General features: G+C 47.6%; 1 long non-coding RNA gene across 2 annotated transcripts; it reads right to left on the bottom strand.

Moving 5' to 3' along the window:
- Nucleotides 1-1,738: 1,738 nt before the first annotated feature.
- Nucleotides 1,739-22,402, bottom strand: LOC141567596 (uncharacterized). 2 transcript variants are annotated; one of them, XR_016019682.1, is made up of 3 exons: nt 22,048-22,390; nt 13,625-13,876; nt 1,739-3,185 (listed from the first exon to the last, which is right to left on the bottom strand). It is a non-coding gene; the product is annotated as an uncharacterized LOC141567596 (long non-coding RNA). The 2 variants fall into 2 exon arrangements; XR_012490392.2 differs by lacking the exons at nt 1,739-3,185; nt 13,625-13,876 and adding an exon at nt 17,111-19,325 and having other exon boundaries at nt 22,048-22,402.
- Nucleotides 22,403-24,161: the final 1,759 nt, after the last annotated feature.

The raw sequence follows: 24,161 nt of genomic DNA, 5'->3' as shown, positions 1-24,161 counted from the left end.
CCCCTGGAAGCCTCAGATTCCTCTTGTATAGGCTGGAGCTAATAAGAATATCTGTAATGAAAGCTGGTTGTGTGCATTAAATGAGCTACTCAGATAAAGTTCTTAGCACACTGTCCAGCACGTAATAAAAATGCTTCCTTCTGTCTTTCCTTCTTTCCTTCCTTCCTTCCTTCCTTCCTTCCTTCCTTCCTTCCTCCCTTCCTTCCTTCCTTCTTTCCTTCCTTCCTCCCATCTCCTCGCACAAGGCCAAACCGTCACGTTCTGCCCTGTCCCACCCCCCTCATCTTCCTCCCTGGGTGTTACACAGGTGACTCTCTGACAAGGCTAATTCTGCCTTGGCTTCTGCCTCTCAGAAAATACACATTAACAAATTTTTTAAAAAAACAACATTTGGAAAAAAATGTCCAATCTCCATTGTGTTGAAAGATCTCATTCAAGTTGCAATAAATAAATAACATGATGAAAGGTTTTTTGTTTTTTGGGCTTTTTCTTATTAACTACACTGCCCTAAGCCGGCCTTTTCCAAGGAGCGAAGCCTGCTCTGCTGGGTGAAGTGCAAAGTGGTTCACATGTTGTGAAAAAAATGAGAACTATGTCCCAAGAATCTCAAAAATGATCCTGATTTTGATCTTGGAATTTCATTTTGAGAAAACTCGCTTAAGCAATATAAATATTTGTAAATAGGCACTAAAAATATTCAACTTTTTTTTATCATAAAGGAAATAAGCAGTCATTTAACTTAATGGCGATGAAAGGAAAGCTGATTATACAGTAGTGCTCGGTGGGGCAGTCGCTTAAATCTCCCTGCCTTCAGACCCTGGGGGCAGTGAGCTGGCTCTTAGCCATGCCAGGCTGAGCTTTGGAGCTGAGACCAGGCCCTTCCCGAGCCCTGGGGCCTGGGCATGTCAGCCTGGAGCAGAGCTCCTCAAGCCTGGGGTCTCCACCCTGGGGTGCCCGGCTGCGTTGCCCAAGCCCCTGCCGGGTCTGCATTGCGGGCTGAGTCCCTCCCTGCTTTCCATTCATGTGTCACATCCCCATCACATTCAATAGGCAGCTCTTGCTTTCAAGAACTGGCTGAGCTTTGGGCATAGGTCCTCGATATCCAAACTGTCAGCATCTACAAACTCACAGATGCATGGCGGGAGCAGGAATACAGGTGTGACAGTCCTGCCTCCACCCCCTTTACCTTCCACTGGATGCTTCCAATGGGTGACGGCTTTGAGAACTCCGCATGGGCTTGACCACACCTCCTTGCTCCTCTGTCCCTCACAGGTGGCAGGACTGTGGCGTCTAAGGCTGCCCCCCACCCCAGATGCGCATTCCCCCTCGGGAGCGCTCGCGCTTGTCCAATCCCATCTTGACGTCTGCACCTCAGGGGACCTGAGCCAGCACCTCCTTCCCAAGGACCCCCCTGGGAGGTGGGGGAGATGCTTGCAGGGCATCAAAGGGTTAGAACTAGATGACAGATGGACATAGCCTCGAGAGGGAGAGGAAAGGGTCACGGGTCACCCTCAGGTGTCGGACGGGGCATTCATGGAGAGGGGAGAGTTGAAAAAAAACTAAAAATTAAATTTCAAGCTTTTCTTATTTAGAGAGCCAAGCATCAGATACCCCTGCTTTCCTACTTAGATTTCCTCGTCTCGCTCCAGCTGTCCCTCTGTCTTTGGTCTCAGATGAGAATCTCTTCCTGGTCCAGATCCCGGCCCGGCCCCAGTTTCCCCCCCTTCCAGACCATTTGTGTGCGGTTTGGGAGGAGGTTTCCAGAACCTGCCCGCATATCCCTGCTGAGGTCCAAGGTACACGCTGGTCCCCAGTGCTCAACTCTGAACCCTCATACACAGTCTCAGGGCTTTGTCTACCACTGTGTGGCTGTCAGAGACGTGGCGTCACATTTACCAAGCTCCCCAAGTAAAATTTCAGTGTGGGGGAGGCTGAATTTCACACATTGTTGATGTCTTCAGGAGAGGAGGTATCCTAAATGTTGGAGATGCAAACAGGTAGGTATTCACAGGTGCTTGCTTTCAAGAACTGGCTTATGTTTGGGCATAGGTCCTCGATATCCAAACTATCAGCATCTACAAACTAACAGATGCATGGTGGGAGCAGGCATACAGGTGTGACAATGGGTAGCAACATAGCATACACACACACACACACACACACACACACAGTTGTGTGTAATCACCTATGTGACAAGCAGACACAGCCAGTCCATTTGCCAAGGATGTCTGCAAGAGCCCAGAAAGCAATGTTTTTGTTCCCATTTACTGGTGTCCGTGTTTGTGGGTCTGTTCCCATGATGAAACAGTGGTCTCTATGATAAGGGGATGACGTCAGAGCATTACCAATCTTCCCAAGTGATCTAGGTGTGCTTGCTTTGCACCTGTGAGATGGGACACGGCACAGAGTAACAGAACTTTAATTTCTATGCAGAGCAGTTGTTGCATGGTGGATGCTGGTATACCTTCCTGTAACTCCTACTTCTTCTCGTGTGGTTTTCCATCCCACACTGGGTCACTGGAAAAGCATTTGGTTCCATGGAAAGAGCATGAGCTTTTGATCCCGACATACCTGCTCCAGTGCCCGATAGCCTGGTGGCCTCAAGCAAGTTCTTCATCCTCTTTGAGAGGAAGATCTTCATGTGTCAAATGGCCTCATGCCACCTGCTGTATAGTGCGTTGTCAGGATTAGAAGCGCGGTTGGCTGGTAGAGACTCTTCCACTTCCAGTGGTCTTGTGATTGATAGGTGGTTTGTGGATCAGGGACAATCTTGAATGAACTAAAGAAGAAATTGGAATATAATTTGTGTGTGTGCACAGATGTGTGGGCCCCTACACATGGTGTGCGTGTATCTTCATGAGTGTTGTGTTGGAGACATGTTAGAGTGTCAAGAATTGTTAAGTTCTTCAGAAATGAATATCTGTCCCTGGAATGAGCACGTCAGGGTAAATATCTTCATGAAAAGTGACTGACTCTGCTGGGTTTAGTACCTTTTTGGAGGAGGGGAAGTTGAGTGGAGTTGTAGAAGGTCATTCTTGCTCTAAACCTGACCTTTAAGAGCTGATTTCCCTACAAAAGATCGTGTTGGGCTTGGCTCGTGCCTGGGCACATAGCAAATTACTCTCCGGTCCTCAGCACGCTTTTTCTCTTCCATTGCACACACGTTTCTACTGACCCCCGGGGACCTGTGCAAGGAGACAAAGAGTGCAAGTCAGAAGCAGCAGCTGGTCACACATGCTTGGACCCCACGTTACGTAACCATGTTATTCTTTCATCATTGCTTCAAATAGAGAAGGTGCCCAAGTGGCATCTTGAAAGTGAACAAATCTAGAACAAATTGGATGGAGTAGCAAATCGCTAATTAAAATGAACAACTCCCACATCAGCAGACTTGGCTTTTGTAGATCAAAGTGCATGGAGCAGCTTTGAAATGAAAGACCCAGGAAGAATGCACACAGCTGTGTCCAACCCACAGAATCGACTTTGAAAAGAAACGGTGTTTATAAAACAGCCTGGCCCCACCAGGCTGCTTCGTTCAGCCTGAGTGTCTGTTGGCTGCCTGGTCCCTCCCAGGGAGGCTGGTCAGGATGGCTGGATGGTCCCAGCCTCACAGGGGTTGGAAATGCATCCGGGGAGGGTGGGCCTGGCGGGGTGGAGATGGGCCACCCAGGGATCAGAGGACGATGCCTGGAGCCGCTGGGGCACAGAAGGCCCTTCTTTCAAGTCCATCTTTTTATTTTCCCTTTAAAAGGACTGAAACCAATAACAGCAACATTCTCATGCAGCTGACATGACAACAAGGATATTTGTTTTTAAAACAGCTTTATTGAGATATAATACACACACACACACACACACACACACACACAGTTGACTCTGAAACAACATGGGTTTGAACTACATGGGTCCTTATATGTGGGGTTGTTTTTCACAAAATACTGTAAATGTATTTTTTCTTCCTTATGATTTTCTTAGTAACATTTTCTTTTTTCTATCTTACTTTATTGTGACAATACAGTATGTAATACATATGCAAAATATATGTTAATCGACTTTATGTTATCAGTAAGGCTTTCAGTTAACAGTAGGGCAGCAGTTGTTAAGTTTTTGGGGAGTGAAATGTTATATGTGGACTTTTTACTGCATGGGGACCAGTGCCCCAACCCCTGTGTTTTCAAGGGAAACATATATAGTCAAAGTTGCCAATTTAACGAATTTAAGTGTACATTTCAGTGGCACAATGTTATATAACCATCATCACTATATCTATTTCCAAAACTTTTGCTACCTCCAGCAGACACTCTATAAATGAGAACTCATTAAATGAGAACGCCCCATTCCCTCCTGGTAAACTCTAATCTGTCTCTTTGAATTTGCCTGTTCTGGATATTTCGAATAAATGGAATCGTGCAGTAACTAGTCCTTTGTAACTGGCTTCTTTCGTTTAGCGTCACGTTTTCAAGGTTCATCACGTTGTAACCTGTGCCAGCCCTTCGTTCTTTTTCATGGATGAACCATATTCCATTGTAGAGGCCACATTTTACGTATGGATTCTCCTGCTAATGAAGGAAATACTTATTTTATAGATATTATGAAAGATTCCTATTTTAATCAGTGAATTTGAGGAGATAAACTGGGCTGTTCTGTTATTCACATCTTTCTGTGTTTTAGGCGGGAAGTCAATGTGCTTGCCTGCCTGTTCTTAGATGGTTTAGATGCAACACTGCTGACCATGAGAGACAGCTTAACGCACATGTTCTATCACAAGTAAAGATGGAAGTTGCCAAAGGCCTGGCACACTGAGTCCTGAAAATGACCATCATGTGCTGAGTAGCTGAGGCTGGGGCTCTGGGGTCAGAAACGTGAGCATCAGACTCACTGCCCGGGGCTGGCAGGTGACCAAGTGACCAGGAACAAGCCAGGAGGGCTTGCAAGCAAAGGAGGTTCACGTCCACATGTGGGAAAGCCTCGTCCAATCAGTTGAGGCCTTTAGAGCAAAAACTGAGGATTCCCAGAGAATAAGCAATTGTGCCTCAAGACTGTCACATAGAAAGCCTGCCTGGGCATCCAGCCTGCCCACCTGCCCTGTGGATTGCGGGCTTGCCAGCCTGACAATCATGTGAGCCAATTCTTTACAAGGTTTCTCTCTGTACATCCTATTGGTTCTGTTTCACGGAGACTGCACTGCAGCCCCTCCCCTTGGAGCCAGGCTCTGTGACAGACAGAAGGAAGGGCTGGTCCTACGGCTCTGGGAGCCACCGACATGGCGATGCTGGTCCATGGTTTCGCTGTGACACTGGAACCATCTAAGGCTGTAATAATTTATGAAGAATGGTAAATCTGTAGTTTTCGCAGAATCTCAACTTTCATTCCCTCCAAGTCTCCTAACCACCCTGTCAGAGGACATTCTCTTTGCCACTACAAAGCCATACCTTTCTGGAGCCCAGCGGCCCCTCCCTGGAAGGACACTGGAGCCCCAGAGAGCCCTTCCTAAACTCGGCAGTGGGAGCTCATTCCGAGGAGGACATACCATGCACAGCCAGCGATACATTATGTCAGACCCACTCATGACACCAATTTCCTTCTGGGCCACCTTTTGGGACAGCTGGACATGCGTTGTTGTAATTACTTTGGGGCATGTGTTACTGTGGACTCTAATGCTACTTTATATCACAAATGATGGGGCAGGTGCCAAGTACCCACCAGAGGGCCTGCATTCAAAACCAGGAGAGCGAGAGGGACCAGGACGTGGTCCCAAATGACACAGAAATTGCCCACAGAATGTGTACCCCCATCAGTGCAGAATCTCCCAAGTGCAGGCCATGCCAGGGTCAGGCCACCCCAAAGCAGATTGAAATGTTTTTGGTATAAACATTTGGTACCACAAGGGGACTGAGCAGCATGAACTCTCACCCACGGCTGGTGGGAATGCAAAATGGTCCAGCCGCTCTCGAAACCAGTTTGCCGGTTGCTCACAAAGCAAAACCGTTTTATCAGACAATCCAGTGATTGTGCCCCTAGTTATTTACCCAAATGAGTTGAAAACTTACATCCACACAAAAACCCGCACACAGATGTTTACAGCAGCTTTATTCATAATTGCCAAAATTTGGAAGCAATCACAATGTCCCTTAGTAGATAAACAAACTGTAGTGCATCCAGACAACGGAAATTCCGTTAAAAAAAGAAGTGCGTTATCAAGCCACGGCAAGACACGGAGGAAGCTTACACTCCTATCGCTAAGTGAAAGAAGCCAGACTAAAAAGGCTGTCTCATTCTGTGTCATTCCCACTCTGACATTTTGGAAAGGGCAAGACCAGGGAGACAGAATAAAGCTCATGGTTGCCGGGGGTGCAGGAGGGGGGGGATGAACATGGGGAGCACAGAAGATATTTAGGGCAGTGCAATGATTCTGCACGATACTGTGATGGTGGATACACGACGTTAATCCATTTGGCCAAACCCACAGCATGTACAACACCAAGAGTTAATCCTAAAAGAAGCTATGGACTTTAGTTAGTAATAACAATGCACCAGAGTTGGTTCATGAATTGTAACGAATGTAACTCACTAATGCGAGATGTGAATAACAAAGGAACTGTGTGTGTGAGGGGATGGGAAGGTATACTGGAGCTCTCAGTACATTTTGCTAAATTTTTCTATCAACCTAAAACTTTCCTAAAATTAAAGTAGATTAATTTAAAAAATTTGCAACAAATCTCATCTCATCAGTGGTCATGGGAAAATATAAGCACACTGGTGGATTTTCTATACTCGTTTTGCATTTTTCTTTCAATTGTGTGGTTTGGTTTCATGTGGAGGGTGAGGAGAAAGACACCATGGGTTGTATTTTTATGCGACGGGCCTTCAAATGTGAATAAACATATCTGTCTCTAGCCTGGGAGAAGCGAAATGGGCTTTCTCCACACACAATCACGCTGTGGCAATCTGGAGTGTTCCACGGGCCTTGTCTAAAGCATGACGTGCTATTACTGGAATATAATAGTGAGAGGATTCATTTCTCCCTCTGAATAATCGAAGTCCTCGCTCTCCAGCCACCCCGAGCAGCAGGGATGAGGAGGTGGAGGAAAGGGTCACCGGCCATCTGACCCCAGTCCCTGACGTCACCATGCTTCAACCTCAGCTGACTAGAGGAGCTATTGTCACACAGAACTGCCTTGTTCCACATTTCTACCGAGGGGCCGGGGCCCCATAAGTCTCTCTGTGTGCCCACCTTTCTTGGGGGGACATTTTTATCCACCTGAATTTGAGGTTAATGGGAATCTCCACAGCAGTCACCATAATGTGGTACCCGGGAGGGTCACAAACCCACAAGTGAGGGGGTGTCTCCTTGGAGAAGGGGAGAGAGGCCATGAGCAGGGACACCTTTGTCCTGCATCCTCTTCTGAGTTTGTAGCATCCGCCTCCCTCCCTCCCTCTCTTTTTATTGTGGTAAAACACACATACCATAAAACTTACCATCCTAACTATTTAACAATTTTTAAACGTGTTTTTCAATTACGGTTGACATTCCACATTACATTAGTCTCAGGTGTATAGCATAGAAAAACCATTTTTAAGTGTCAAGTTCAGTGGCGTTGAGTATATTCACATTGTTGTGCCACCATCACCTCCATCCATCCACAGAATTCTTTTCATCTTGCAAAACTGAAACTGTGTACCCATTAAACACCAGCTCCCCAGACCCCGGGGCCCCAGGAAACCACCCTTCTACTTTCTGTCTCTATGCATTTGGCTACTTTAAGTACTTCAATATAAGTGGAAGCATATATTAGGTTGGTGCAAAAGTAATTGTGGTTTCAAAGGTTAAAAATAATTGCAAAAACCGCAATTACTTTTGCACCAACCTAAGAGTATTTGTCCTATGTCACTTAGCATAATGTCCTCCGTGTTCATCCATGTTGCAGCATGTCAAGATTTCCTCCCTTTGAAAGGTGAAAAATATTCCATTGTATGTATATGTCACATTTTGTTTATTCATTCATCCATTAATGGACTCTCATTTTGGGGCTATTGTAAATAATGCGGCTATGAAGATGGGTGTACAGATATCCCTTCAAGTTCCTGCTTTCAACTCTTTTGAATTTATACCCAGAAGTAGAACTGCTGTATCGTTGGCAATTCTATTTTTTAATTTTCTGAGAAACCTCCTTCGTGTTTTCCACAGCACTGCACTATTTTGCATTTTCACTCATGGTACACAAGGCTTCCAATTTCTCCACATTCTTGCCTGCACTTTTTCTGTTTTTCGATAGTAACCATCCATATGGCATGAGGTGACATCTCATTGTAGTTTTGATTTGCGTTCCCTAAAGATGAGTCATGTTGAGCTCACCTTCTCATGGGCTTATTGTCTACCTGTATCTCTTCTTTGGACCTCTTTCTCTTTTAAAGGGAGGATCTGGCAGGATCCAGGGCCCAGCTTCCTCTGTTTCCCTATAGCTGCTGTGGTCAGGCCTAGTCTGGGCTGCCCAAGGCCCTGGGGATTTTGATCTTCCTGTTGGGACACTGTTCAGCTTCGTCACCTGTGCTCACTTATTTGACATTCCGGTTAGACTGGGACCAGCATGAGGGCAGGCACTGGGTCCCACCCACTGTTGTTTCTCTAGCACCTCGGACAGCACCCAGTCCACACTACACAGCCAAGAGCTAGTTTTTTGTAAACAAATCTGCTTGGGTCTGTCCAAATCCTTCAGCATTTATAGTCATAGCACCTTGCTGAAAGTAAACTCTCCTAGGAAAGCATGCCTACCCGTGGATCCAGAAGCTCCATTTTCTGCGTCTTTAGTCCTGTGGTTTTACTCTGTAACACTTTCTCATTTAGCTTTCTCTCTCTTCTCTATGTATCTTCTTTTTAGCCTAGGACGTTCTGAATCAATGATGGCAGGAGAAAGACCTTCCTCTGAGGTTCCTCTGAAGAGGTCATCTTGCACCTTTTGTCCGTTGAATAGCTTCACTCAAAATCTTCCCATCTCTTCCTCCACTTTCAGCCTCTCTTCTGATGCCCAGACAAGTGGTTTGAGAAAACCCATGGGAAGACCTAGCTAATTTCCTCTCATTAACAACAATTAGCAAGGTGGTATCTAGCAGCTGAGGTAATCTGAGAAATGTGCCCTTTCTCTCTTTTTTTACCTTGCACTCTTATCTCTCTGTATTTTTCTTCCCAGAGAACGAATGTCTACTAACCAGCCAGTGCTCCAATGCCATAAACACCCAAGCGTGTATATTTTTAATACTCAACTCTGGGTTTAGGTCTGCTAAGTTCAGCTAAATCCAAATGCATTCTTGTTCTTCTCATGGTATTTAAGGATTGCATTTAGAGCTACTTTGTATGCATGGGAAATTTCTCCTAAACTCTAAACAATTAGATATACCTCTTATAGACAAGCTATGTTATTTTGATGTAAGAAAATCAATGGGACCAATACCTGCCTTGCAGGGTCATTATAAAAATGAATATAAATCATGCATTTAATGTATCTTGCATGTTAGTAGCAACTTGATAAATACTTTTTATGAAAATCAGATTTCATTTGATGACTCTGAAAATAACAATCCCTAAAATTGAATAACACATTCCCGTTTAAATGGGGGCTTTCTCAAGCTTTACCTTACTTAGTCTCCCTAGCAACCAATTGAGGCAGTTATTACACCACTAGGAAGAATGCTAATTGCAAATCATCTTGAGGTAAGAGATATTTCTGTGTCAAGCAGTGTTGATCAGTAAAATTTTAAGCTTTCTAAGCTGGTGCCCTCTCTTTTCCCAGAGACCTTGAATGTGTAGCCTGAAGGAACTTTCCAATTTATTTATGGCCAAAGGCATCCAACTTTATATCATTATCTTCCAATTATCCATCCATGTCCTAGGAAAGCTGGCTTTTAGTTTGTTGGGGAGATTTGTTTTCCTTTTCCTTTTCCTTTCCCCTCTTCTTCTCTTCCTCTTCAGCAACAAAAATTTCTGCTGGGAGTTTCTCCACCCGGATGTATTTACATCATCTTCTGGGGAGACAGAGCAGTTAGTTGACTGACCCATAGTACAAATTTAGGCAACTTATCTTTACTTGAGAGAAAGAGGACAGGAAAATCTATTGGATCACATGACGTTCATCCACAGTTTGGATTCCTGGGAGGAAGATACATCTTTACCTCGAGGGTCTGCAATAGATACAGATGCTACCAGAAAATTTGATGCTTTGGTCAAGCTGCTGCTCTGGAAGAAAAGCCTGGAAGCGGGTGAACTTTCCAATCCTGAAGTAAGCATGGTACAAGCTGGAATCAGGATGAAAAGACCTCGTCATCACTTCAGCAGGAAGAAATCTGTGGGCACTTGGAGACCCTGCAGAACTCTGGATGATTTCTTTCCTTAAATGACCTTCACATGGAAATGTAGATGTATCAGCCTTTCTTTGCCAGAGTAGACAAGGAAACGATGCAAGGCTTGGCAGAGGTGACCTCATTGCCTTGTGGACAAAGGAAATGATGTAAAATGAATTCAACTCAAACAGCCTTGGAACACTCTGGAATCTTTTGACAGAATGGAATCCTCAATTGGCAAAGTGAACTAATGGAAGCTCTGAGTCCATTGCTTACAGATACTTATAAATTCATAGTTTTCAGCTCATTGGCTTCAAACCAAACATTAACACCAAATGTCAGGGGTCATTTCATAATTTCAGCTTTTTATTCAAGACAAACAGCTGCAGCTTTCTCATTGAAATTAACTTCTGAGCAGGTAAGTGTCCACTGCTGGCCCCTTAAGACAAAGGTGAACGGTTACAAAGATTTGAGTTTGGCTTTGCTTTGCTGTTGTTTTTCTTGTTTTTTTAAAGCCACTGAAGCACACACTTGTTGCCCAGAATAAATACAACACAGCCTTCCACGTGATGTGTGAGCTGTTCTTCCCAATGCTTACGTAGTGCTCAGCTGGGTGGGTTTCCTGGCTCCCCTCACCCGACTCCCATGGGCTCCAACCCATTCTGGTTCTCTGGAGGCTGCTATGGCCAGCTCACGTGGGCTCAGGGAGAGTATCCCTCGCGTTGGACCACTGCTGCTTTCCCCACACCTTCCACCCAGAGCTCCACGTCCTCATCTCAGCACTCCTCCTGCTCCTAACGATTGTTCTGTCCCTTCTTTTTCTTTGAGGTCGCCAGTTGCAAGTTGTTAAGCTTGTTAAAACTGTAGGCTCTCCGGTAAGAGCTGATGGCAGTCTGTCCTTCCAAGCATCAGCTACACGTTCAAGTCACATTTTGGTAAAGTAGCTGGCAATTCTTTGTGGGGAGGGAGGCACAGCTTGCACCCAGAGAGTGTGGACAATTTAGCCCTGATATTTTTTGGGGGAGTGGACAGCTTGCAGGAAAAGGCCTCTGAAATTGGATCTGAACCCTTTCTCCCATTTGCATCCATCCATACGCATATACCGAGAATCCTGAGTAGTACCAGCCCTGGTAGGTAATTCATCACACTCCACTGTCCCAACAGACTTCACGTACAAAACACTAAATCCAGGAGGAAATGGTTAAGGAGTTTAAGACAGCAGCCCTTCGAGTATTAACCTCAAACGCGAGGCCCCCTGAGTCTGGGTGCTGTGTGATCGCGCTGCTCACATATGAAGCCTGTCCCGTGTGGGGGGTTGAGAATCTCTTGGAGGCACTTGTCAAATGTTCCGATTTTTCTGAGCACTGCAGCCTTAACCAGAATCTCCACTGCTGGGGCCTGGGCCTGTCACCAGTAAGTGTCACAGTTCTTATAACCGGGCGTATTTGGGGAACACTGCCCACACGCTTGCTCTCTGCTGAAGGCACAGCATGCGCCACATCTACAGTCTGATTAGACCAGGGACAGGTGCGTGGCCCAAGGACAGGTAACCTGTAATTGGGCCAGCACCCTATGATGTAGCTTCATATAAAAAGGCCCAAACAGAGAAAATGGCTGCTACCCAATCTTATCAGAATGCCTTTTCTAGGACTGCAGACTGGAGAGAGACACACACAGACAGGAAAATTAGCCGAGTCGTGTTAATGCAGTACGGTTGGGATGAGTCGATAGTTCCTTGTGAGTAACCACCCCAGAGCCCTTGGTTGGTCATTGTTTCAGCTGTTGGACCCTTAAAGCTATCACTCGGAGCCTAACACAATTCAGGGTCTTGGCACAAAGGCCACATGTTCAAGATCCTTGCCGTTCTTATTTTTAAGGGTCTCCTTACATCTTCTGATGTAACGGAAGGAAATGAGTCTCTGTCCTTACAAAAAGAGGATCATTCCCATTTGACAGATAAGAAAATTGAGGCTCAGATTGATAAACTAATGAGCTCAACATCATAAAGATGTGCTGATGCCAAAGATAGCAAGACCTAGACTGTTGATCGTTGGGGACAGTGGAGTAGGGAAGAGGTAACCGATCTTCCTTGGTAAAATGTGTTCACAGCTTGAGGCCAGGAGGCTGACCAATGGCCTAGTTCCACCACCACCCTGGAGCCCCGGGCACACTACAGAGGCTTTTCTTCTGACACGGTTTCCTGGCTGCAGTCCCCATCCCTGCCCCACGGGATACTGCAGGGGCTTTATAAGTAGCCCCAGGCAATGACAGTAACCTCTTGCTAAACTGCTGAGAAGGAATTTGTGATCAAAAGAGGAGGAAGGCAGCCCCCCCCCCCGAGCCCATACGTGGGGGCCCATGCACTGGCACTCCCAAACAGGCTGAGGGGAGAGAGCTGCCATTTCCGATGGACCTGAGTTTTGATGCCCGCACTCCCCTTGATGCTTGGACTTTACTGGACATGTGCGGTTCATGCACACAGAAGCCCAGAATCTTTTCAGAATCATCCACTCCCTGCAACTTTCACCCTGGGAGTTGGCAAGAACTGCTTGGTTGGACTTTCAATAATATTCTTAGCAGTAAATGCTGTTGACCAGGCTTCAGCTACAACAGACAGGGTTGGAAGATTATTAGCGGGATTGCTAACAGGGGCCCTCAGGGGCCCTGAGGGTTGGGGCTTGTGGTAGGAGAGGGTTTCTACCAATTTCGTGAGTGTCCTGCCCCAGGTGGGAGAGCTAGTTCAGAGGGAGACACTACTTCCTTCCCACCCTTCAAGCGAGATATTTGTTTGCTCTAACTGATGTCTGTTTGTCCTAACTACTGGCTCAGCTCGGGCCATCGGGCATTGTTTCCGATTCTCCTTCTACAATCCAATCTACTTTAGAAAACAAACTATGTGGAATATTGCTGAAGTTCACTTTTATTCCAATAAACTGAAAATATTCAGTCTAAAAGTGATAACCTTTAAAGATCCAATGCCCTTGGGAAAATACAGTTGCTGAGGAAGGCCCCGAGGCCTTGAGAATTTGCCTTCAGAGGCCTTTGGGGATTGAGTGACAGCATTTTTCTTGTCACAAGTCTCAGATTTCTAGGACACAGGTAAAGACATATGACTAAGACAGAGGACTGCTGATGACTTTTTAATTCGCAAGAATGAACACAAAATTCCCATGTGTGCTGGTTAAATTGAGTTTCCCACTGGGGAGCACACCACGAATTATTTGCATGGGCTGCAAGAAGCAGCTAAACTTGGCCTTGCCCACGAGGGCGAAAGGCCTATGATACTCACCTCTCGAATGAAGGACGTCCTTCAGAAGCACAAGCAGTGGATGGTGCCAAGGCAGTTCTCAGTCTTCCTTCAAGTGCCGGGCACAGTCTTCTGACTGAAAGACAGAGGGTCCGGGAGCAGGGGGCCTCTTTGCTCTGATGAACATGAATATGTGGAAATAGAGCTGCTTTTCCCACATTTGCCAACCAGTACCCTCTCGGCTGTGGTATCCAGGGCAGCATAAGATAGTCGCCCAGCCAAGAGGTCCCAAACCTGGGAGTTACGATACACTGGAGTTTTACATCACCATCATCACCACTGTCATCACCGTCACAACCACCATCACCACAACCACCATCACCACCACCATCAAAACAACCACCACCATCACCACCATCACCATCACCACAACCACCATCACCACCACCACCACCAAAACCACCACCACCATCACCACCATCACCATCACCACCACCAGCATCACCACCACCACCATCACCACCACCAGCATCACCACCACCACCAGCATCACCACCACCACCATCACCACCACCAGCATCACCACCACCACCATCACCACCATCACCATCACCACTGTCACCATCACCACCACCATCACCACAACAACCATCACCACCACCACCATCACCACCACCACCATCACTACCACCATCACCACCACCACCATCACTACCACCACCAGCATCACCACCACCAGCATCACCACCATCAGCATCACCACCAACACCGTCACTATCAACTACCATCATCACCATCATCATCACCATCATCATCACCATCATCATCTTCACTGACACGCCTTGCTTGCATATCAAGGTAGAGAGCATTGTCCAGTACGAAATCTAATTTCACCCTTATAACAACCTTATAGGTGAATACAGGGAAAACTATGCCAGTTCGCAGGAGATGAAGCAGAAACTCAGAGAGGTGAACGTGTTTGTTCAATCTCCTCTTCAAAGAGCTTTTCCCAGGGTGACTCTTGAACTAACATTAGGAAGTGTTTATCAGACAGATGGTGAGAAAAGGTGTGTGAGGTGTGTGTGTGTGTGTGTGTGTGTGTATACGTACATGTGGCATGTGGTGGCTGGCATGTGTGTGTAGTGTGTATGTGAGTGATGTGTGTGAGTGTGAGTAGAGGGCGTGTCATGTGGTGTGAGAGTATCTGAGTGTGGTGCGTGTAAGTGTGTAGTGTGTGAAGTGGTGTGTTGTATATGTCAGTGATGTGTGAAAGTGTATGTGTTGTGAGAGTATCTGAGTGTGGTGTGTGTTGTCGGAGCATGTGAGTGTACTGTGTGCATGCACGTGTGAGAAGGAGAAACACGTCCCAAGCAAAGGCAGAGGTGACAGCATGAAAAGATGCCATGTGCTCCCAGGTAACTGCCGTTCCTGCCAGGCTGCTCTTGGCAGTGCTTACATTTTCAGGGCAAAGAACGTCGGCTCCTGACTCCAGTCTTGCACACGTCTCCCTGCCGAGTGTCCCTCCTCTGTGAGGCATGGCGTCAGGCCCCGCTCTGAGCCACGCTGCAGCCTGTGCTGCTTCTGTGACCGCAGTGTTACTTTCTCATACGCCAGGGCAGAGCTCTGGCTGGAGCCCGATTCCCAGGGTCTGGCCTGTGGAGCCAGCTGGTCAGAGCAGGGTGGCCTTTGCATGAGGCTGAGGGCCATCCTGGGAAAGGCCTCACACTGTTCCTTCTGCTGGGAATCAGATGAACTTCCTGATCAGGCAAACAGGTGGGCTTCTGACCGGGACCGTGGACGGAGGGGAACCGAGAGCCTGTGGGAAGAGACTTCCTCGTGAGAGGAGGAGCCGGGCAGCACAAGCTGCCTGATAACAAAGTCTTGGTTGTCAGTAGGACTGGGGATTCTGATGACGGCATCCTGGATGTTAATTATCCCATGGTGGCCCCTCTCCTGAACCAAGGTCCTGGGGGAAAGAAGACTGGAAGTAGAGCTGTGTCCTTTCTGAAAATTAATAAACAGAGACCTCATTTAAAATGGAGCTGGGAGCGAGAAGAGAGAACTCTCACCCATGTCACTCAACCACACCACTGACCCCAACAGGAAGAGATGTACTTTGCATCTCCAATGGGAAGTGACACTATCCCAGTAGGAGGAAGAGATTCCTCTTTGCCCAGTAACAGCTCAGCCAATGGGAGACTGCCAGAACTCAGCCAATGAGAAGCTACTATACTTGAAACTTTCAGTTTTCTCCAATGAACTCTTTGTTTACAACCGCTCCTCCAAGTCCATAAAAAAGCATTCCTCTCCTTTGTTTCTCTGGACTTGTGCCTGGTTCAGCATTAGACCCCATGTCTAGAATTGTAATTCTTTGTTGTCCCTGAATAAACCCATTTTGCTAGAGAAATATCCGGCTGTCTGTTTGTCAAAGATCAATACCTGGCACTCGCCTGCTAGGGCTGCCCTGACGTGGTACCGCAGGCTGTGAGGCTTACACAGAAATGTACTGTTTCACAGTCTGGAGGCTGGAAGTGCAAGATCAAGGTATCACCAGGGTTGGTTCCTTCTGAGGCTGAGGGAGAATCTGTTCCAGGCCTTTCTCCTTGGCTTGTAGATAACAATCTTCTCTTTATGTCTTTGTATCATCTTCCTTCTGCATGTCTGTCTCTGGGTCCAAATTTCCCCTTTTTAAAAGGACATCAGTTATATTGGATTAGGGGCCCACTCTACTCCAGTATGACCTCATCTTAACTAATTTGCACCTTCAGTGACCCTATCTCCAAAGAAGGTCACATTCTGAGGTCCTGGAGGTTAGGACTTCAACATATGAATTTTCAGGAACACAATTCAGCCCATAACAGTCATTGTACCCTATAACACACTGGGACCCTGGCACAGCTGCTATACCATGTTGGGGAGGACATATATCACACCGCTCCAGGCCACATGTCATTGGGTATCCTGGGGGCTCAGGCAGCCACCAAGACAGACATCTGTACCTGTGGAGCCCTGAGGCCAGCTGAGTGACAAACCCTTGTCGTGCCCTCCAAAGTGGCTCTGATGACCCTGAGCCATGGCTGGGACCTTGGTGCCAGGAATAGCAGGTGAAGCAGGGTGGCAGCAGCTGTACCTGCCACACCCCTCGGTCTGGAAGCGGATGTGTTCTCTGTGCACACAGGGCTCCCAGAGATGCCTGGTGGAAGGAGAGATCTTCGCGTGATCCTTTCCAGAAAGGAGCCCCCCCACCAAGCTGCCTTCAGCACATGCCTCCCTCTCTGACTGATCTGTAAGATGATGAAGGGGGGGTTTCTATCTTAATTCATCTTCGTAACCCTAGAAAACAGCACAACATCGAAGCTTAATATCTTTGTGAAGAACGAGTGGGTGCCTGAGAGAGACACGGCGTTTTGGACCCCTGGCAGGAAAATCAATCCATCTATTACTCCTTCTGTTAGACACTCTCTACCCATAGCCGCACTGGGTGTTGTGAAGAGCACCCAGAAATGACATGGCCCATTAATTCAGTCATTGACTCAGTAAACAATTTATTGAGTGCCTTCTGTGCCAACGGCTCCATTAATGCTGGGTTACTAAGATGGACTGGTCCAAACACTCCGATTAACAATCCAGAAAAACAAATAACACTAGAATAAGAGCCCAGTCCCACGCTGACTGTGTGGTCCTGATGGCTGGGCTGCAATCAGAGTTTAGCCAAGAAGAAATCCAGGCAGCATAGGAATCCAGCCAAGGCTTCAGGTCTGCACCACCCAAGGTGGGGTGCAGGGGGGAGCACAGGACATGGGACGGAAGTCATACAGCCATGAGATGGGGTGACGAGGTCAAAGGGCAAGGCCATCTTTTCATTTTCCTGGGAACAAGTGGTGCAAAATCATGGGAAATTTGGTGAGATGAGTATGTGGGTTCTAATCCTATAGCTCAACTATTGGCCAATGTTTCTTATAAAGGACCAGAGAGTAAACATTTCAGGCTTTGTGGGCCACGAGTGGTCTCGGTTACAGTGACTCACCTCTGCCACTGTGATGTGAAAACAGCCATAGAAATACCCCAAGGAATGAGTAGGCTGTGTTCCAATAAAACTTCATTTATAGATGTTGAAATTTGATTTTCATATAATTCTCGTATGTCATGAAATATTATTGATTTCTTTTGATTTTTATTTCCCAACTGTTTTAGTCTGTTTGGTCTGCTATCACAGAATACCACAGCCAAGATGGCTTATAAACAACCACAGTCAGAGGCTGGAAGTCCAAGATCAAGGCCCCTGCAAGGTCTGGGGAGACCCCACTTCTTGGTTCACCGATGGCTGTCTTCTCACTATAACCTCACATAACAAGCTGGGCTTTCTGGGTTTGTTTTCTTTTGTTTTGTTTTGTAACCCAGTTTTATTGAGACATAATTGACTTACAACTGTATTACTGTCAGGTGTACAGCAGGTGATTTGATAAACGTATATACTTTGAAGTAATTACAACAATGTAAACCCACCAGTGTTAACATCTGCCACTTCATATAGTTACATTTTTTTTCCTGCGATGAGAACTTTTAAGATCAACTGTCTTAGGAACTTTCAACTAGAAAATACTGTATTGTTAACTACGTTCACTGTGCTGGATATTACATCCCCGGAATTTGTTCATCTTGTAACTGGAAGTTTGTGTCTTTTGACCACCTTCACCCATTCGCCCCACCCCCTACTTCTGGTGACTGACCATCATTCTAGTCTCTGTTACTGTGAGTTCGGTTTTTTTTCTTTTTTCTTTTAGAGTCCACATTTAAGTGAGATCATACAGTATTTGTCTTTGTCTGACTTATTTCACTTAGCATGATCTCCTCAAAGTCCATCCATGCTATTGCAAATGGCTGGATTTCCTTCTTTTTTATGGCTGCATATTATTCCATTGTGTATGGTCTCTTTTCTAAGGGCACTGATCCCATTCACAAAGGCTCTGCCCTCATGACCTAATCACCTTCCAAAGGCCCCACCTCCTAATGTCATGGCATTAAGTCTCAACATATGAATTTTGAGGGGACACAAGCATTCACTTGATAGCACCAACCATTTAAAACTGTAAAGACCATTCTTAGCTTGTGGGCCATACAGAAAGCGGTCGTCCATGGATTTAGCCCGTGGGCCAGTCTGCCAACCCCTGGTATACACTGGGGTTTCTCAGACTTTAATGTTCATATGCAGAGTCTGACTCGCAGGGCACAGGCAGGACCTGAGACTGTTGGCTTCAAACGAGCTGTCAGATGCAGCCACACAAGGGGTCCTTGGGCCTCACTGTGAGAACCACTGGTGTGGAATCTCAGAGGTGAGCAGACGTAGGTAAGCAAGGTGCATGGGCAGAGTGTCTGCTGAAAGGGGCAGTGAAGGGGACAGGTCTGCATGGGCTGTGGACAAAGGGGCTGCTTGACCATGGGTACTGGGGTTTCACGTCTTGCCCACCCACCACGCTGGGGAGGGGCAGCCCCACACCAGGCCTTGAGTCCAAGGAGGGACAGTCTACCGTAAGCTCGAGAATCTCGCACCTGTGTCCAGGCAGTCCTTGCCAAATACACTGGCATTTGCCAATAACCAAAACGTGGCGTCTTTTCCTGATTTGCACATGTTGCTTTAACGTGAACGGTATCTGGCTGTGTGATGTGGTGATTTACAATAAGAAGTATATGCTTGGTCTTCATCCCATTTCTGGCACAGAGCTCCTAAAATCCTTGGAGTTTCCTAAGTGATAAGAGAATAAAGGTATCTTTTGTTATATTGATGAGGTGACTTTTAGAACGCACCTAAGGATGGGGTCTGACTGCCAGGGGAATTGACCACATGGTTAGAGGGTTGGAACTTTCAGTCCCACCTTCTGACCTTCCAGGTGGGGAGAGGGGCTAGAGGTTGGATCAATCACCAATGGCCAAAGGTTTAATCAATCTTGACTATGTAATGGAGCCTCTATAAAACACCCAAAAGGATGGGGTTCGGAGAACTTCCGGGTTGAGGAACACAATGAGGTGTCGAGAGAGTGACCAGCTCGGAAAGAGCAGAAGCTCCGCCCCTTCACCATATCTTGTCCTGTGTATCTCCTTCATCTGGTTGCTGCTGAGTTATGCCTGTCCTTGTATGATAAACCTGTGCTCTAGTAAGTCAGTGTTTCTCTGAGATCTGTGATCCGAGGGGATCATGGGAACATCTGATCTATAGCCACCGAAGGGGTTCAGGGCCGTCCTCCTCCAAGCTGTGCCTCTTTGGCACGTGGATTGTTTTGAGCTGAAGGCGATTGAGACCCTGTGGGCTCATGGGAAACTTATACCGCTCCCTTAAAGAATTTAAATTGGGGCCTTGCCCATAATAAGAGTTATCACCAGAAATAACTTTTTATGACCTATCTATAGAGCAGGGCACACATCTAATGACTGAACGTCTGCTCTCCATCTTGTCCCATGAATGACCTTCTTCCCTTCTGAAGCCCCAGGATCCTTGCCTCATCTTTAGCTTGGAACGTCATCTATACCTCATGTCTTCTTTCTGTCGCTGAATCATTCATGGATGTGGGGGTCTCTGACTCTCTCATGTATGCAGGTTCCCATACACGCATATGTAATTAAAGTTAGTCATTTTCTCTTGCTAATCTGTCTCAGGTCAATAATTTTTAGGTCAGCTGAAAGAACCTAGAAGAATAGAGGAAAATGTCTTCCTAGCCCACACTGGTCAGTCAGAAGCCCAGGAGACAACCTGGTCTGACAACTGCTGTCTGAACCCAAGGTGGGGGCCTTTAGAGACTGGTTGGTCAGAAACAGGTGACCTGGGCTCTCTATTGGCTTCTGAAGTGGCTCGGAGGTGAGGGTTGGGGAAGTAGTGGAGGGCGGTCTTGTGGGACTGAGCCCTCAACCTGTGAAATCAAATGCTGTCACTGGGTGGATAGTGTCAGAATTGAGTCAAATTGAGTTGAATTCTCAGACATCCTGCTGGTGTACTAGAATTGCACACACACACACACACACACACACACACACACACACACACACTGGAATTGGGTCCAAGACCTCATAGGGCTAAGTATCCAGTGAGCCTTCCCCTCTTCTCAGCAAATGCAAGTGAAAATGTGCCACATGTCATTGGGAACGGGTATCCCCATTTTTCATGGCAGGAGTCGGGGCAGTGAGCAGCTCTGGGGAGAAAAGGTTCCTGCTGAGAGCTGGGGAGGCAGCAGAGCCCAAATCCACAGGTAGGAGCCAGCTCTCCTGGCTACGCTTTCCAAGGTCCCCTGAACTGTGACAGCTGGCGAGCCAGGGCCTGACACTGCGAGACGCAGTCTCCTGATGTCTAGAATGCGGGCCTCTCTCGTGAGCAGCCCTATGTTCTCATCAGGTGTGCAAGCCTGAAATAGAGCCTAAAACATGTCGTCTTAATAGCAGCCAATAGGTATCATTTGGCTCAATATATTTAACAGACATTTAGTAATAATTAAAGCATGAGATAAAGCAGATACTTGAAATATTGTGGAAGCCAACTTGTTGTTATGTGCAAAACATATCCAGAGAATGCTTTGGTACTTAAAAAATAGTACAAATGAAAAACACTTTTTTGGGGAAGAATGAAAATAGCAGACAAGCGAAAAGAAGGGTTGGTCCCCCAGGGGTCAGGCAGCTGGTCCTGAGAGCTCGTGTCCTGAGAGCTCGTGTCCTGAGAGCTCGTGTCCTGAGAGCTCGTGTCCAGAGCCTGGCTATGCTGCGCCCGGGCCCTGGCCCACTGTGAGGAGCCCGTGTCTGCTGCCAGTCCCTACAGTCTCTCACAGACCACCACTGCCCATCACGCCTGCGTGCCCGTCACGTGACTGAGACACAGCACTGGCTTGGCTGGGCAGTCTGGACTTCAATTGTGTGTGGGTCTTTGTCTTTGGAATATATCTCTTTTGTCTTTTTGTAATTTGTCCTGATCTCCCAGGGATATGATTTCCTTTGGCAAGTCTCCTTGCGTACCCTCCAGGAGGCATCGGCCTCTCGCTGGTCGCATCACCCCCTATATTGGCGGTCCACCCAGGGTGGGGATCGTGGCCCACCCTGCTGGCCTGGCCCACACTGTAGCACAGGGGTTTCATGGGAAATGCTACCCAAGGCCTTGCTGAAGTCACTATGCCTGGTTTGGGTAGCCCTGGGTTCTGTCCCTTGAGGACATTCTAGCAATTAGATATGCATTTGAATAACAAGCTATCCTTTAAACTGCTAATATCCCCTGATGTTATATTTCCAGGGCTCTAATGAACTAATATATTCCAGTATCCAAAGGTCAGCAGGACCCAGGGAACCAGCTCTGAAGGAGGCAGCAAAGAAGCTTGGCACAGAGGGGATGTTTTGAAAAGCCAGAGGGCAGTTCAAGGACACTGGCACCTCCGGAGATGGGAGACAGGGAGGAGAAAGGGACAGAGTGGAGCGGAGGAGAGAAGCAGACTCACCTGGTTCAGCTTTGCATAGGGCTGTGGTGGCCACAAGGCAGCGAAATCTGGGTCTGCTCCTTCCCGGTGGCCTGGGATCAGTTAGCTGGTGCTGAAAGGCAATCCCAAGACCGGCTCGCTCAGCTTCCCTGCCTCCCTCTTCTCTCCCATCTTCCTGCCTGCTCTCCCATTCTTGCTTCTTCTCTCCCATCCTCCCCTCTATCTTCCCATCCTCCCACCTCCTTCTCGCAAGGTGTGGAGAGAAAGTGCAAAGCCTATGAGCAGGAACGGGAGGTCAGCCCTGACCGATGTGTCTGGCCCTCCCGACTCCACGCCCCTTGTTTTGGTTCAGAATCTGCTGGTTTTCCTGTTAGTGGGGAACTCAGCGGCGGGCACATGCTCTGTCTCCCAGGTGCCGCTCTTAGTATTTCTGTAGTTGTGGTAGAATTTGCCAGTAAAGTGCATCTTTATTAAAATAATGAACATCTAAAGGGAAGAACCGTCCTCCCGGACGTGTGTCTCTGGAATCAACAGTTTTACTGAGCACTCACGCTGTGCCTGCTGTCTGTCTGTCTGTCTCCCCTTCCCCTTCCTCCTTTGCTCTCTTCCCTGCCTGTCTCCAGACCCCCTCTCTTTCCCTGCCCCCACCTGCCTTTCTCCTGCTGGTTCATTCAGTCCCCACACACGAGCTTTGGCTCTGGACAACATTTTCTGTTTGGGGCACTGCCTGAATATCACCAATGCTGTCTATTAAGAAGGAAGTTCTTTCACGCGCTCCCTGTTGCCATGGCAACCACTTCCTTAGGATCCAAAACATTAATATCTCTCTGCTTTGCATCTGCTTTCTGGTCAGATTTTTTCCTGCAGTGACATCTAGTGACCACAGGGGGGGAAAAGCAACAACAATGATGGATGTAGAAGAAGATAATTTTAGAGTAGGAAAGTCCAGGTGACACCCCAGCTGTGACACCGCACACCCCTGCCCAGCCTCAGGCCCACGGCCAGCGCTCCTCCAATCCTCACCTCCGGGGGAGCCTGCTGCTGGAGCCCTAAGGCTGCCAGCCTTAGACATTCCCACATGTGGGCAGTTCCTGCTCCAGGCCAGTGCTGCTCATCACAACAGCATTTGTAAAGGGGCTGCTGCTCTCTTCCGCTTGTGTGCGGGAACCTCTTACATTGCCCATGCGGGTTTGTTTACTGTGTGACTCGTTCCAGGTTTGCGGTGGCCTGTTTCTGGCACCTAGCAGGAATCTGGACTTCCTCCTCCAGCTGTCAATCACTGATGCTAGAGCGGATGCAGATAGACCTAACCATCAAGCTGAGGACATTGGGACAAATGGTCTCACGATGTGTCACAAATAATGGTGATGAAACCCTTTGTTAGCCAGACCCCCTCCAGTGATCTTGAGAAGGGACACGTGGGAACACAACACAGATAGACTCTTCCCCACAGGCCAGGCGCCTCCTATCCCAGGAGGAACAGCCCAATCATTTCTCATGGGGACCCAGGAGGCGCAGATGGCCAAGCTCGGAATGAGTTCAGGACCTGGACGGTCTTTCTGTTTCTGGGCAGATCATGGGCTGCATTTCACTGGGTCAACCTGGTTTCCACTACCGTCCGCCGGGTGGGACAGTCCACCAGTGGCCACAATCCTTCATACCTCCTGGGATGCTCACCCTTTGCAAGGTGACTTTGCAACTTGTCCCATCAAAAGGTGGCATCACCAGCCTGCTACTGCACTGAGAACAGTGCTCAGCACTGAGCAATCAAGACCAAGCAAGCCAGACAAGCGGAGAGTCGAGGGAAAGAGCATTCTGGGCACAGGGGAGAGCAGTGAGAAGGGTGGAGATGGGAACGGGCTCAGTAGAAAGTGCGGAGCGCGAGGCTGAGAAAGCAATTGCACGGCATTGAGGCATTTTAAGTGGGGCGGTGATGTGATCCAACCTCTTTTGGTAAAACAGCCCTCTGGCTACTTGTACAGGTGCACTAGACAGGACGGCAGTGAAGCAGGAGGCGTTCAGGAGGTCACTGCTGTGCTCCGGGTGAGTGAGGTGCTGCCTCGGATGAGACTGCTGTCAGCAGGTGTGGGGAGAAGAAAAGACATCGGAGCTCTGTTGTCTGGGAGGTGGAACCC

This window comes from Rhinolophus sinicus, chromosome 17 (assembly GCF_057876585.1).
Source record: "Rhinolophus sinicus isolate RSI-liver-muscle chromosome 17, RSI-T2T, whole genome shotgun sequence".
NCBI lineage: Eukaryota > Metazoa > Chordata > Mammalia > Chiroptera > Rhinolophidae > Rhinolophus > Rhinolophus sinicus.
Note: the sequence above shows the minus strand (reverse complement) of the source record. Positions and strands in the feature narration are given on the sequence as shown.